This window comes from Aulonocara sp. 'chitande type north' Nkhata Bay, linkage group LG4 (assembly GCF_057382095.1).
Source record: "Aulonocara sp. 'chitande type north' Nkhata Bay isolate Kocher_YH1m ecotype deep benthic linkage group LG4, A_spYH_male_GT1.1, whole genome shotgun sequence".
In the NCBI taxonomy this organism is placed as follows: Eukaryota; Metazoa; Chordata; class Actinopteri; order Cichliformes; family Cichlidae; genus Aulonocara; species Aulonocara sp. 'chitande type north' Nkhata Bay.
In genome coordinates this window covers 32,812,757-32,826,521 of record NC_141347.1, presented here as the reverse complement: position 1 = coordinate 32,826,521, position 13,765 = coordinate 32,812,757, and the positions used below count along the sequence as shown (strand labels likewise).

Sequence of the window (13,765 nt, the reverse complement as noted above, 5' to 3'; positions counted from 1 at the left end):
TTCTACTCTTGGTTCCGAATGATGTCAGTGAGAAAGGATATCCCTAATATGGTTGTTATTTACAAGCGACAGCCAATCAGAAGTAAGCTGTCCTAAAAGGAAGAAGAACAGAACTAAAACAGCTTGTTTCAGACAATATTAAAAGTCTGTATCAAAGCTCAGAATCAGGTAAGTTAGCATTTTTTTTCAACTGTTAATCAAGCAAAGCTACTCAAAGTCTAAGAAATAAAAATATGGAGGTGGATATGGGCATTAATTTTCTGTATTGTTGTAGCTGCCAATCCCTGAGCTCGTATTTACCGCCTAAAAGCTGATACAAACAGTGCCTTCAAGTAGGAGGCTCATCTGCTGTCTTTCCCACAGGATCTAAATGCAGCATTACACCCTCCGGCTGATGCTTACACCGCTGCCTTCAGCTTTGTGCACAAATACACAAACACACAAATTACACCCCACCCTACACTCTGATCATCATCCTGGGCCAGCATTGCTCCACTGCCGCCATGCATTCACTGCTGCTGCTGCTAAATATAGCAACCCCACTTTGATGATGCAGTGGTTACTGTTGGGAGAGCTCAAAAAGCTTCCCCCCCACCCCCCCACCCCACCCCAGCCCATGCTTCTCAGTGGTGCAATTAGCTGTAATAAACTGAGAGTGAATTGATGATGCATGGAGGAGTCTGGTCAAAGCCCTCCACCCTCAAACTCCCAAAGAACCTCCCCTCTAATTACCACCAGCTGAGACAAGGCAGGAGAACGTGACAGAGTGAGAAAGAAACATAATATGCAAGACAAATGATAAGCACTTAAGAAAGTGATAACACACCCATCAGCTTTAACTGGACTGTTTTTAGTGCTCCGGCTTCTATGCACAGCTGGCAGTGTGGAGAAATATTCTAACAACCTTCGTACTGAATGACTTAAATAGTTCTGGTGATCAGTGCCGTTAGATCAAAAATTTCATTTGCCATATGGTTTGGTATAAGATTTAGCACAGCAAAAACTACACAGTGACATTCTCATCAGACTCAACGGTGCTTTGAATAATAAAGTTGAAACCTCCAAAGCTGAAAAATGACTCGAGCAATAGATGTCAAAAACTGCAATTCCTCAACCTGCCACTTGGGGCTTGCTCCAGCGAGCCAATCCCCATTGACATTTATGTTAAAATGACCAACTTTTGTAATGGTGATTTTTTTCAAATAATAACACTTTTAATTGTATTAAAGGTGAAATATTGAATAATTAGAGGCATGGCCACTTCTAGTGGCAGACGTGTGCCAACTAGGCCGCTACCTTTGTTCCAGGCATCACACGAGCTCATTAGAGGCCACTAACGTTTGTGCTGGTGTAACCTTTTATAACGTTTCTAATGGGACTGTTTAATAAGCGCATGATCAGTTGTACTGGAGCTCATATAAGTTTGATATTTCATTTACCTGGTTGTGTATCGTTTTAACCAAGCTGATAAGTTAGCACTAAACTGTCTCGTTCAAATGTTCACTTTTGGTTTCAAAACCATCCAAGATGACAATGGTCAGTGGCTAGTGGGTGACATCCATTCATCTTTAATGATTCAAATGACCTAATTGTGTCTTTGAACATGCCAAACTGTCATGGCAAACATTGCTCTACCTGCAGAATCCAGCTCATACCTTTAGCTGTAGAACATGGGTGCAGAATTATATTAATCAAATAATAATAATATATCTCGATATGAAATGAGGTTATTTCATATTTGAAAAAATATTAATAATGTCACTGAAATTGAAACATTTTGAATAAAAAAATATTAACTAACAAGCTCCTCAAGCCCAAAAGCAGTTATTACAAGAGTTCCCAAATGTAATCGGTTACACAGCTCCACAAAAAAGAGCCAAATGAACAACCTTGTGTCCTAAGGATATGAGATACTTTGGAGAATTTTGAAATGCATTAGGTGTCCTTGTCACCGGGCCAGACTGAGATTCAAAAAGCTCCCGTGAAAATTGGCTTTCTCACTCACTCTATCAAAACTGAAATTTAAAGAGTAAACAGTGATGTTACTGAATCTGTTCTCTCTGCCACATGAAAGGCGACAGTCATGACGCACGGCGAGGCTGCACCCATCTTAGTCATAGTTGTCCTAGCCGGCCTCTTCATTGAAAGCGGTGCCACGTGTGGCAGCCTTCGAAACATGCCAGGAAGGAAGTCCTTTTGCAGGTGAAAATTGAAAAAGAAAAAACAGGTTCACTTTGTCGCAGATATAAGTCTAGTTCTTCAAACTTCACTGCAATTTTCATCCGGGAGCTATAGCTGGTTTGTGCCGTCGGGCCACATGTATGATGCTCCTAACTTTATAAGATAACACTCGAGCTACAATAATAATGGATTGCATTTATATAGCGCTTTTCGGGACCCCTCAAAGCGCTTTACAATACCACTATTCATTCACTCTCACATTCATACACTGGTGAAGGCAGCTACAGTTGTAGCCACATCTGCCCTGGGGCAGACTGACAGAAGCGAGGCTGCCATATCACGCCATCGGCCCCTCTGGCCAACACCAGTAGGCGGCAGGTGAAGTGTCATGCACAAGGACACAACAACCGAGACTGTCCGAGCCGGGGCTCGAACCGGCAACCTTCCGATTACAAGACGAACACCCACGAATGCCCCAATAAGCTAAAACTGTTGCCTAGACACAGCTTACATTTTTCTGTCTATAAATGCTGAGACCCACCTAAGCCATTATTAACCCATCACATTACCATGCCAATGTCTTCCAGGTTCTATAGTTAGCAGAAAGATGGTAGCCATAGATTTCTGTTCACTTTACATTTTGAATATTAACCAAAGCCTCTAAAGCGACACTCACTGCTGACCATGTTCCACCTTCCAATCAAGTGGGAGGTGTTTCATGACAGACAAGCATCAGTTTTTTGCATCACGTCATGTGGAGAAAAATGGACTGTAAGTAATGATAGCACCTCTGTCTCCCAAACACCCTGACAGCCTATTAACACTAGACAGAACCATCACTCTGGTATGATGAAACAGGCGCAGACAGTAAAATGATTAATGGAAAAAGAGACAGAGCGAGTCACCAAGAGATAGGTGGATAGAGGTAAACGACACAGGAAAAGGAAAAAGGAGAGACAAGAGAGGGCAACGCTGAAGTAGGACAGAGCGCAGGGGAGGCCTGTCTGTCCCAGATCAGTCGTTTACATGAGATGGAGAAGGAATGAGTGAGACTGGAGGAAAAACAGAGAGAAAAGAGTGAGAGAGTAAACGACATGGCTAAATCTGGAGTTATGAAATACATCTCGCTCTGAGCAGTGTGGCAAATATTGAAAAGAAAGTCGTGCTGTACTCCCTGCGCTCGGGCAAATAAACCAGGAGAGACTGAAAATAAGAGACACAATCCCTTAGAGGAAACAAAGGCTTTGACAAGATGTCGCCACAACAACAACTGAACACAGGGATAATCAGTCCAAAAGTCACAACATTCATCCTCCTTCTTTCCTTCCCACGCCCCTGTGGATGAAGATTCAGTGCAAACATGGATTGAAATAATCCAATTAATTCCAATTAATCTAGATTTATCTCCGTCAAGGCCTGTTTTGCGGCCATGAGTCAGGTAAGCTCTGCCTTAGTGTACTGATAAATCCTCTTTTTGCCAAGCTTTGTTAAACTGAATGAGTGGCGAGAAGAGATTTTGGTCTCTTGATCCCCAAAGAGGGCTCTGCATGGGTGGAAATGTCAACTGTGCGCTGTGTATACAGTGGAACTAAAGTGCGCCGTTTCACAACACTTTACCAACCAAGAAGGAATTTGTGGTATTTTCCTGCTAACATGAGCTGAATGGCAATTCAGCTGTGAAGGGCATCCGATTGTGCCTGTTTGTTGGACCTTGCTCGCTTTGTGCCAAACAAGATCTGAAGTACAAACGACATGACAGTCAGTTAATCAACACTCCACAGAGGCGTCGGCCTGTTGAACCACATCGATTAAACTCGGCACCCAGGGAGCCAAAGTAACAGATTTAGATTCGGCCGATCTGGGCCGCATCTCCAAACTTCACTCCCTCAGACTCCTCTTTCTGTGTCACTCAGTGGATTCTGTACCAATATAACCAAACTGAGGACTAGTTAAACAAACTGGTTTCACTCCCTGATGACGAGGCAGAAACAAGAGATAATGGTGTGAACTAGTTCTTACTTTCTACAATCTCAGAAATAAGGGTAGATTTATACAGCACAAGCACCTAAAGGTAGAAACGTATACATATTATGGCCTGATCCCAACTAATTAAATGTGAGACATAGAAGGACAATGTGGAACACTAATAATGCTGAGAGTTAGCCTGACATGTTGATAGATGACTTAACAAATGATAAAGAGATCATGTGAAGCTACAGTTTCTTTTATGCTATGGCCTTTTTTGCACCTGTGTATTTGCTTGTGCTTTTCTTTCAGGTCATCTTGAAAGATGGATTGTCATCTTTGGATTTCAGTAGGAATCACATTTTTGAGCCTCGTTTTTCTTGTGAGGTGAAATATATATATATGGACACATGTTCACACACATATATATATGTAAAGCCAAAATCAAAATATGGGATACTGTGCCAGTATGTGGGACAGGGGAATAAGGGATATAAATGATGTGCACTGCCACATAAAGTGGGACACTTGTGTCCATAATACCTATGGGGGTCATGCAGGTTCTCAAGCAATAAAAAGCACGTTTGCAATTCTCTTAAGGTGTAACATCAGAAAATCAGCTGTGTCCACCAACAGGGAATTAAAATATTAATTTCACTTGTAAATTTTAAGGATTTACTGTTTAGCTGGTTAGCACTGTAACCTCACAGCAAGATGGTTCAGGGTGTGAATACAGGCTGGGGCTTTTCAATTTGCATCCGTGCTCTCTGAGTACTCCAGTTTCCTCCCACAGTTCAGAAAAATGAAAGGTGTTAGGTTAATCAGTGATTTTAAATTGGACACAGGCGTGAATGTGAGTGCGAATGGCTGTCTGGCTCTATGTGTTAACCATCTGATAGACTGGCAACCTGCCCACAGTGTGCATTCACCCATATATGAACAGGTTGGAGGCTGCAGCCTCGTGCAACCCAGAACTGGATTGGGGAAGAAGACAGACGGACAGATGGATGAATGGATGGACGGACAGACGGACAGACGGACAGACGGACGGACGGGCGGAAGGATGGATGATGGATGGACAGATGGATGGATGATGGATGGACAGATGGATGGATGGACAGACGGACAGATGGATGGATGGATGGATGGATGGATGGATGGATGGACAGGTGGATGGATGGACAGACGGACAGGTGGATGGATGGATGGATGGATCTTTAAACCTTGATCTGATTTCTATATCAGGAAGGTGCACATGTTCATGGATAAAGCTTTCGTCAATGGGACTAAAGGAGTTCTACACAAATGTCAGTTAATTTCCAAGTGTTTGAATGAATAAAACACTCAGTTTTATGGTACTCAGTTTTGCACCTTCATTTTTAAAAGTCTGTTATCTTTGTGGAAAAAAGCTGTCACCAGAGGTTCAAAATTCACATCTGTAAGATGCAAACTCAAAGCACCGTGGCAGAATCTGGGATACTGCCCCATTGTACTCCTAAAGGTGCAACAAGGTACTGTATTTTATTTTTAGTGCATAAGAAACCTTTAATGGATAAATAAGACCTAGCTTGTCATATTACAGAGTACTTTAAACTTCAATTGTGAATTTTAACAGTGAATTTTCATCCTTGTATAACTTAAATGGCTACTATTGCATGCTACTGCTGTGGGCAAATAAAAAAGCGAGTGAAATCTTTATAGAGATCTTTATACTTGAAAAATCATTTTCAAGTATCAAGTATTTTTGTGATTTCCTGGCTTTTATAGAAGACTGACCTTCCATGTTAGTCCTGTAAATGTGATATCTGTAATAACAGATCATCAGACACGGTGAAGAGTTACAGATGCTCATGAAACAAGAGCCTAATGCAGATAGACCATTATAATCACAGCCCTCTCTATGCAGAGACTCCATCGCCTATAAATCTCCCACAGAAAGTGTGGATTCGCCAATTAAATCGGAAACTTATGGCTTTGAATTGTGCCTGTGCAGACTGAAACTTATTACTTTTATATGAGCAAGTGAAGCGTCACTGACACTGATCTATGGAGAGCTGGTAGCGTGCGTTAGTGTGCAATGACTGCTTGACATCAGCATGTGATGAGTGCGTTTGAACTTAGAGCACCACTCAAAGGCAGAGACTGAGTTGTGTATCTGTTCACCAACACTTAACTCAATCCTCACTACAGAAAAGCCCTTCACTGTTATACATCAAGCCAGTCGATACGCTCCTCTAAAACCACAATTAATGTACTGATGGAAATTGATGGAAAGTGAAAATTTCCATTGTCTTGTGGACAAACCACATGCACTAAATAAATTGCACGTGTGACTTTTCATTATCGAGAACTCTTTTGTGTCTTTTCTTATGCAGCTAAAGTTTTGCTTCATTATGTTGAAATCCACCCCGCTGATCTGCACAACACAGAAACAGTTTGCGTGTAACTATGTATACCATGTAGACAGCCGTCACCTTTCTGTGCCGCCGTGTTCAGTAGAGACAAAGGCGTCTATAGATAGACTGAACTCAGTTGGCGAGATAATGACAGGACCAAACCAAACACATGTTCCCTGCTGGCAAGGTGACCCTTTTCTTGTAGAAGCAGTCGCTCAAGTGTGAGGAGAGCAGTTTGACATTAATTTCTGCTGCTGTTTAATTCATGGCAAACCCACTGTGTCCACTCCATCGGTCCACACATTTCTAACGCAAACGCGCATCTGTGTCCACGCTCATCCATGCGTACCGTGCACTACTGCCAGTGTGTCGGGTTATCCAGAGTGGCTTTCTTGGTGATTTTTATGCACTGTTTAGCTTTTTAAATGTGAACACTGAGCAGTGAACTCCTTTGAGCAGCAGATTATCACCAATCGTTGGCATGCATGCAAATCTATGTGGGTGGGATTATCAGTTTGACACAATGATAAATCGAAAAGCTGGCGTATCTCATATTTTTGCCTTTTTTGGAGTAGCTGCACATACATTTACTCATTCCCCAGCTTGTCTTTTCTTATTCTTCCCTCCTCAACAAATGTTTGCTCCTCCAGTTCTGCTTTCTTCTTCTTCTTTTTTTTGTTCGTCCCCACACTTTTTGCCCTCTTTTCTTTTCTCTCTCTATAAAGCTGTGAAACACTAAACTGGCTATAGCGCTGGCATGAGGAGTAATCCACTGTCAAATACTGCTCTGTTTGCCTTCCCCTGTGTCTGTGCATCCCTCAGCAGATCCTCTAGTTTTCCTGCAACTGCTGCATATTTTCCTTTAAAAGCTGGGACTCTGCATGCACAGACTGCCATGTGGCACAGGAATTAATGTTTCACATCAGTGCAGTAAACTTGAACATGCAAACCTCCTCCCTGCCTCCCACCTCCTGCTACACACACACACACACACACACACACACCCTACAGACTCCACCACCATCTCTCCTCAAAAATAAAATCATACTCTCTCTTTTGCTTTGGCATGCACCCTACTCCATTTCCATGCAAGAAAAAAAAAAGGAAAAGCAGAAAAAGCCAGAAAACATTCTTACTGTCTTCTACAATCCCTGATGAATTACAGAAATCCCTCCTCTGGAAAAAAGGGGACAGAAGTAGAAAAGAGAGGAAGGAGGGGTAGGGGGAGCCCAGCGGTTGCCAGTTGCAGAGGAATAAGGAGTGAGTAGGGGTGAGCAGGAGGATGTAGTGAAAAGGAAAGAAAAAAAAGAAAAGACAATCACTGCTGCAACAATAAAGACCCTCCTCCTCCTCCACAACCGCCACCAGAACAAGAAATTACAAGGTGTCCGGCGTGCCGCTGTACGCGGACGTATGGAGCATTATCCTCGGCTCCCAGCTCGTCCTCCAGCAGCGGCAGCAGCTCTGTAGTAACACTTCTCTCTCTTTGGTCCGGCAATCTCCCCATGCCTCGCTCACTATCCTCCCCTCCTCCCTCCCTCCTCTCAGCTTGTTCACAGTGTCCCCCGCTCCCTCTCGCTCCTCTCTCTCCTTCTACTGGTTGGCTGGCTGCTCTCCCTCGCCCCCCTCCCTCCCTTACCTCTCCGTCTCTCTGTCTCTCTCCATCCCTCCTTCTCTCTCTCCTCCATCATTACCCGGATACAAGGCATACCCCTCCCTCCTTACATCGGTCTCTCCTCTTTCTCTCTCTCCCTCTCTCTGTCTTTGATGTTTTGGAGTTAGACTCTTAGCTGTGAAAAGAATCTGCTTCTCTTCTCTCTCTCTCTCTCTCTCTCCGTCTCTCTGAAAGCACCACAGAACAGAGAAAGAAGTGGGATCCACCCAACAGTGCAGAGATACATACACCAAACACTCATGCACACAGATGCAGAAAGGATTATCTAAAAATCACCGTGCAATATCAGCAACAAAACCACACACATCAATTAGAGCCACAATTTTCATTTATTTCCTTCCATAATCTGATAGTTTATCCAAATCAAAGACGCAGAACAGTGCACTGTGCAGCAGTTATCTCACACACAGACATATGAATAAAGAATGAAAGAGATGTCTAAAACAGGACGAGGGAAGCCACTGCTGCAATGCTTATTACCATACATAGAGAGGGGGTGAAGAGGACCGTGGGTGGAGAAGGAGCTTTCTACTGATGAGCTGAATTGAATAGCAAGTAGAAACCAGTTCCATTATGCCAATTGGATTTCAATAGATGGGTACTGGGGTAGCACTGGGATCTCCTACTCCTCCTCTCCAGTGTGATCAGCGTAAACTCTGGCCTGCTGGCTTGTCTGGTACTTGTTTAATCAGGTTCGCTTGTACCTCCCAGAACCAGAGAATTACCAAGAAAACATGTTTGTTTTCTGTTGATTTTGGTGTGCGGGACTCTGAAATATGAAATATGAAATATGAAGTGAAATATGTGAAATATTAACTAAGTACACTGAATTCAAAGTGCAGGGTGGAAAAAACCTTTTTGGCATCTGGTCTTGGTGTGGATTTGTATTGCCTTTTTGATTTAATGTTGCCTGATTTGCTGTATATTTGACATTTTATTGTATTTTACGATACGGGTTTGATTTTCCTGAAATAGTTGATTCTGCACATCCTTTAAGTCAGATATAGCAGTAGCATGTTTCCATCCATTTTTTACTTATCCATTCAGGGTTTGGGTGACTGGAGCCTATTCTAGTATGAGAGGCAGGGTACTCTCAAAGACTTTACAGTTACTTTTTTATTTATCTTTATTTACTTTACTATAACTAATTTTACAATTAGCTTTTATTCTATTTTATTCATGTCAGTAGTTACACCTTTAAGTAATGGATTAGACCTCCGTTTGCCTGCTTAAAGATGCTCTGTTGGACTGAGATCTGATGATCACCCCTCTGGTGCTCACTGTAATGCTCAAGAAAACAGTTTGAGATGATCTGAGCTCTGTGTCATGGCACATTATCTGGCTCGAAGTAGCCATCAGAAGATGGGTACACTGTGGTCATAAAGGGATGGACATAGTCAGCGACAATACTTGAGTAGATAAATCAATGGTATGGGGCCCAAAGTGTGTCAAGGAAATATCCTGAACATCATTACAGTACCACAGCCTGAACTACTAACACAAGGCAGATGGATCCATTTTTTCATGTCGTTTATGCTAAATTCTAACTCTCCCAGCAGAAATCAAAACTCCTCAGACCAGCCAATGTTTCTGATGAACAGTTTAGCCATTCTCCTCTGAGCTCTGGCATCAACGAGGCATTTTCACCCAGAGAACTGCCTGCTTACTGGGTATTTTCTCTTTTTCAGACCATTATCTGTATACCCTAGAGATGGTTTATGGAAAATCCCAGTAGATCAGCAGTTTATGAAATACTCAGAGCCATCTGGCACCAAGAACCATGCCATGTTCAAAGCCACTTAAATCATCTTTCTTCCCCGTTCTGATGCTGGGTTTGAACTTCAGCAGGTCGTCTTGACCAAGTCTGCAGGCCTAAAGGGCTTCAGCATCTGCCGTGTGATTGGTTGATCAAATATCTGTGCTAATGAGCAACTGAAAAGGTGTCCCTAATAAAGAGGCCAGTGATTGTATTTTATCCAGCGACGAAAGCGTATTGATTACTGTTCATTTCATTCTAGTTTCTTTGCTTTATTTAATCTGTCCTTATTTTTAATGCTATTTTAAATTGAATTGTATTTATTTAACTGGTCTTTTCATTTTTAACTGCTTATCATTGCATATTATTTGCTTTGTTCTTGCGCTGTCTTTTCAGGCTTGTCATTCTTCAGAACTTTGTATTGCACTAATATGCATACAAGGTGCAATGCAAATGTGATTCACTGGCTGATTGCTAAAGAAATAACATTTTCAGTGAGGCTGTGATTTATGAAACTCCATACTACGGTGCTGTTTTATCTGATAATGCACTATGTCTTTGGTTCTACGCTAACAAAAACCCAGAAGTCCAGTAAAACTCCTCAGACTGTCTCTGATTCAGATGGCCTGCACTCTAATATGGCAAAGACACACACACACATTTCGTGATTCACACTGTTAACATGAGTGAAGCTGATGCTGTGTTATGGATTCATATTACAGGCATGATCACGCAGTCTGTGCTGTAACTCAAAGGTTACAGAGACAGGAAAATCCTGACATCTCAGCTCTTTAAAGCGGGTTTAATAATAATAAATATCAGCAGCATTCACTGTATTTTGCCTCACCGACATGACATCCATTAGCTCCGAGGCTGTGCATTCAGAAATGGATGCGAATGAATCTGCACACAGGGAGGCCTGTCCACCTCTTCACTTAGTCAGTGACTCATGCGGAGGTCACTTTCATACACAGTATTACAAGAAATACCATCTGATCTATCAGTTTCAATAAATTGGGTCTGTGCTGAATTTTAAGGCTGCATATGCCTGCCTTTGACTGATGAAGCCCAGGGGCTTTTCTCATTTCTTTATTTTATGCCCCCTTGGCTGTTCCGTCCTCCTGTTGCGTGAACTGAAATCAATCTTAGTGCGCCATCTTGAAGGATGTCTCAATTCTCGAAAATGCATTTGGACGGGGAGAGGAGACTGGGGGCTTGAGAGGAGCTGTGACTGAGGATGCTGGTGTATCTTGAAGGAATGAGGCATGACGATGTTGTATAAAAATGTACATTTTATGAGGTAAACATTATTCTTTAGAAATTTCCATCAGGCTAATGCAAAGAGGGTTAGTTAATTTAACCTAAATTGATCTAGGTTAGAGTTAACCTAGGTTAGTGTTAGATTACAATCAATCAATTGATTATAGAGAATCCTGTTATGTTAAAAAGCACACCTGTCCACAGAATCCATTTCTTCCATTCCAACCTCTTCACCACCAAAGAGCTGTCAAAGGACAAGATTAGACCTGCACAAGGCTGGAATGGGCTACAAGACCATCAGCAAGACGCTTGATGGCAAGAAGGTGCCAACTGTTGGTGCGATTATTCAGAAAGAACTGAGCTATTTGGTATCAACTTGACGCGCCGTGTCTGGGGAAGAGAAATGCTGAGCATCACCCAAAGAATTTCATCCCCATAGTCAAGGAAAGAGGTGGAAGCATCGTGCTTTGGAACAGTTTTTCTGCTAAGGGTACGGGAAGCCTTCAAGGCATTGAGGCACCAATCAGCGGGACCATGTGACGTAAAGTTTTGGAAGAGAACCTCCTTATGTCAGCAAAGACATGAAGATGAATCGTGAAGGGGTAGTCCAGCATTACTATGACCGAAAAAATACATTATGGTCATGAAATGGTCTAGCCATCCTACAGATCTCAAACCTACAGAAAATCTGCAGAGGGAGCCGAAGCTTAAAGTTCTCAAGCAGCAACCAAGAAACCTAAAGGATTTAGAGAGTTTCTGTAAAGATGCATGAGCCAAAATTCCTCCTGAGATGTGTGCAAACCTGGAGACCAACAACAAGAAATGTCTTACTGCTGTGCTCGCCAACAAGGGTTCTCTGCAGAGCACTAATTCAAAACTGCTTCAAAAACAATCAGTGTCATATTATTTACATTCCAACACTATTGTATTTATGAAACTAAAACAAAGGAGGACAAAACAGAAAGTTTTGTCCAGATGCAGAAAACCATCATTATTTTAGTTGTTAAGCCCTTTTCATCCCAGGGATATCTGTATGTTTACTGCAGCTAAAGAGTATTGGTCACTTCCAGCACAGGTTAGTGTTGTAAAGGAGTCAAGCCAAACTACCAAAGTAGTTTTTTTTTTCATTGCCTAAATATAACCGACAAGTGGAAGTGAAAGTAAAAAAGCAAGACGGCGCAAAGTACAAAGATCCTCCCAGATCCTCCTTCCTTCCCATCATCTCTCCAATCTTCTACTGTGGACTTTGCATGTCTGATAAATATGGTAATTATCTTTCAGTGACCAAAGTAGCTGCTGTCAGAGAGTTAGACCACTCAGAAAGATTTCTAGCTGACACTTGGGAGATGACAGGAACTGGACAAAGCTACCTTGTATTTAGCTCCATTCACTGGGAAGCGCCGCCTGCTGCACATGTGGCTGAACTGCAGACAATTTCTGCTCAGTGGGATTAACAGGGAAAAGGAAGGGCTCCCATAGATGGGCTCTGATCCTTTGGAGAAGCATTCCTACTCCTGAGGCATGAAAGAGGCTTTGCACAAAGCTGAAATATCAAACACAACTAAGTATCCATTTTATTCATGAGTTTCTTTAGTTATAAAAATGATAAGATGCATGGTGAAACTTTCTGCAGTTCACCACTTGTGTGGTTGGTAACTTTAAAAAGAAACATGGTATCGTTCTTGTCACATTATTTTAAAGCAGGTCTTATTTAAACGCTGCCCAAACACCAATAAGCTCATCTGACCTCAGAAATCATAAAATCTAGTAGTAAAGATAACGCAGCTCCACCACATGTCATAAATACAAATAAAACATGTGAACAGGAAATGAGGATGTGCAAAGTGAAAAAGCAGAAGAGGAGTGCACAGATCGAAGGGTTTGTTTTTTGTTTATCAGCTTCAGGCTGGACCGACAACTGCTTAAGAGTAAAAAACAGTTCCAGTAAGCTAAAAGAAAGAAGTATTGCCATGCTTTATCTATAAAGACACATGAGGCCGTGGCTTGAACACAGGAAAAAGTGGAGTTGCTTTCTTAGCAAACACTCAGACTTAATTCAGAAAGATAGAAAGATAGGTACAATAAACATCAGAGCAATATCCCATCTTGTGCAGCTGACATATTTATTCAGCTCGCTCTGTCGGACACATGGGGTTTTGTTACAGTCATAATTTACACTAATGCACTGACACCTCAGCCAGCAGCCGGTCATTTGAAGCCTGGGCCACCTGTCACCTGGGAAATAACCTCTCCAAAACTCTCTCTCCCCTCTTTTCTCAGCCTCAACTTGTTTCTTGGGGTGTTTTCTTGCTACTTCACTGCTGCTGCTGCTGGTGATGATGACGATGGCACCAGTAGTCTACACTCAAATGTAATCCTACAACATCTTCACACAGCCAGCCATTTTGCAGGGCTACAGTTGTCATGCACGTGACAGATTATAATCCCCAGAGTGGTGAACAGAGGGAACATGGCGTCACATGTCTACATGCATGCACACTGAGCATGTGCTGCAGTTTGAGTTTAATAGAG

The 13,765-nt window shown here is 42.3% G+C and overlaps 1 protein-coding gene across 1 annotated transcript in view; it reads right to left on the bottom strand.

Moving 5' to 3' along the window:
- The window catches only part of shank1 (SH3 and multiple ankyrin repeat domains 1), a 100,910-nt gene extending 92,888 nt beyond the window's left edge, over positions 1–8,022 (bottom strand). The window contains exon 1 of the mRNA XM_086290012.1: positions 7,679–8,022. The gene's annotated coding sequence lies outside the window, so the exon portion shown is untranslated. The remainder of the gene's footprint in view (positions 1–7,678) is intronic.
- Between the last annotated feature and the right edge of the window lie 5,743 nt (positions 8,023–13,765).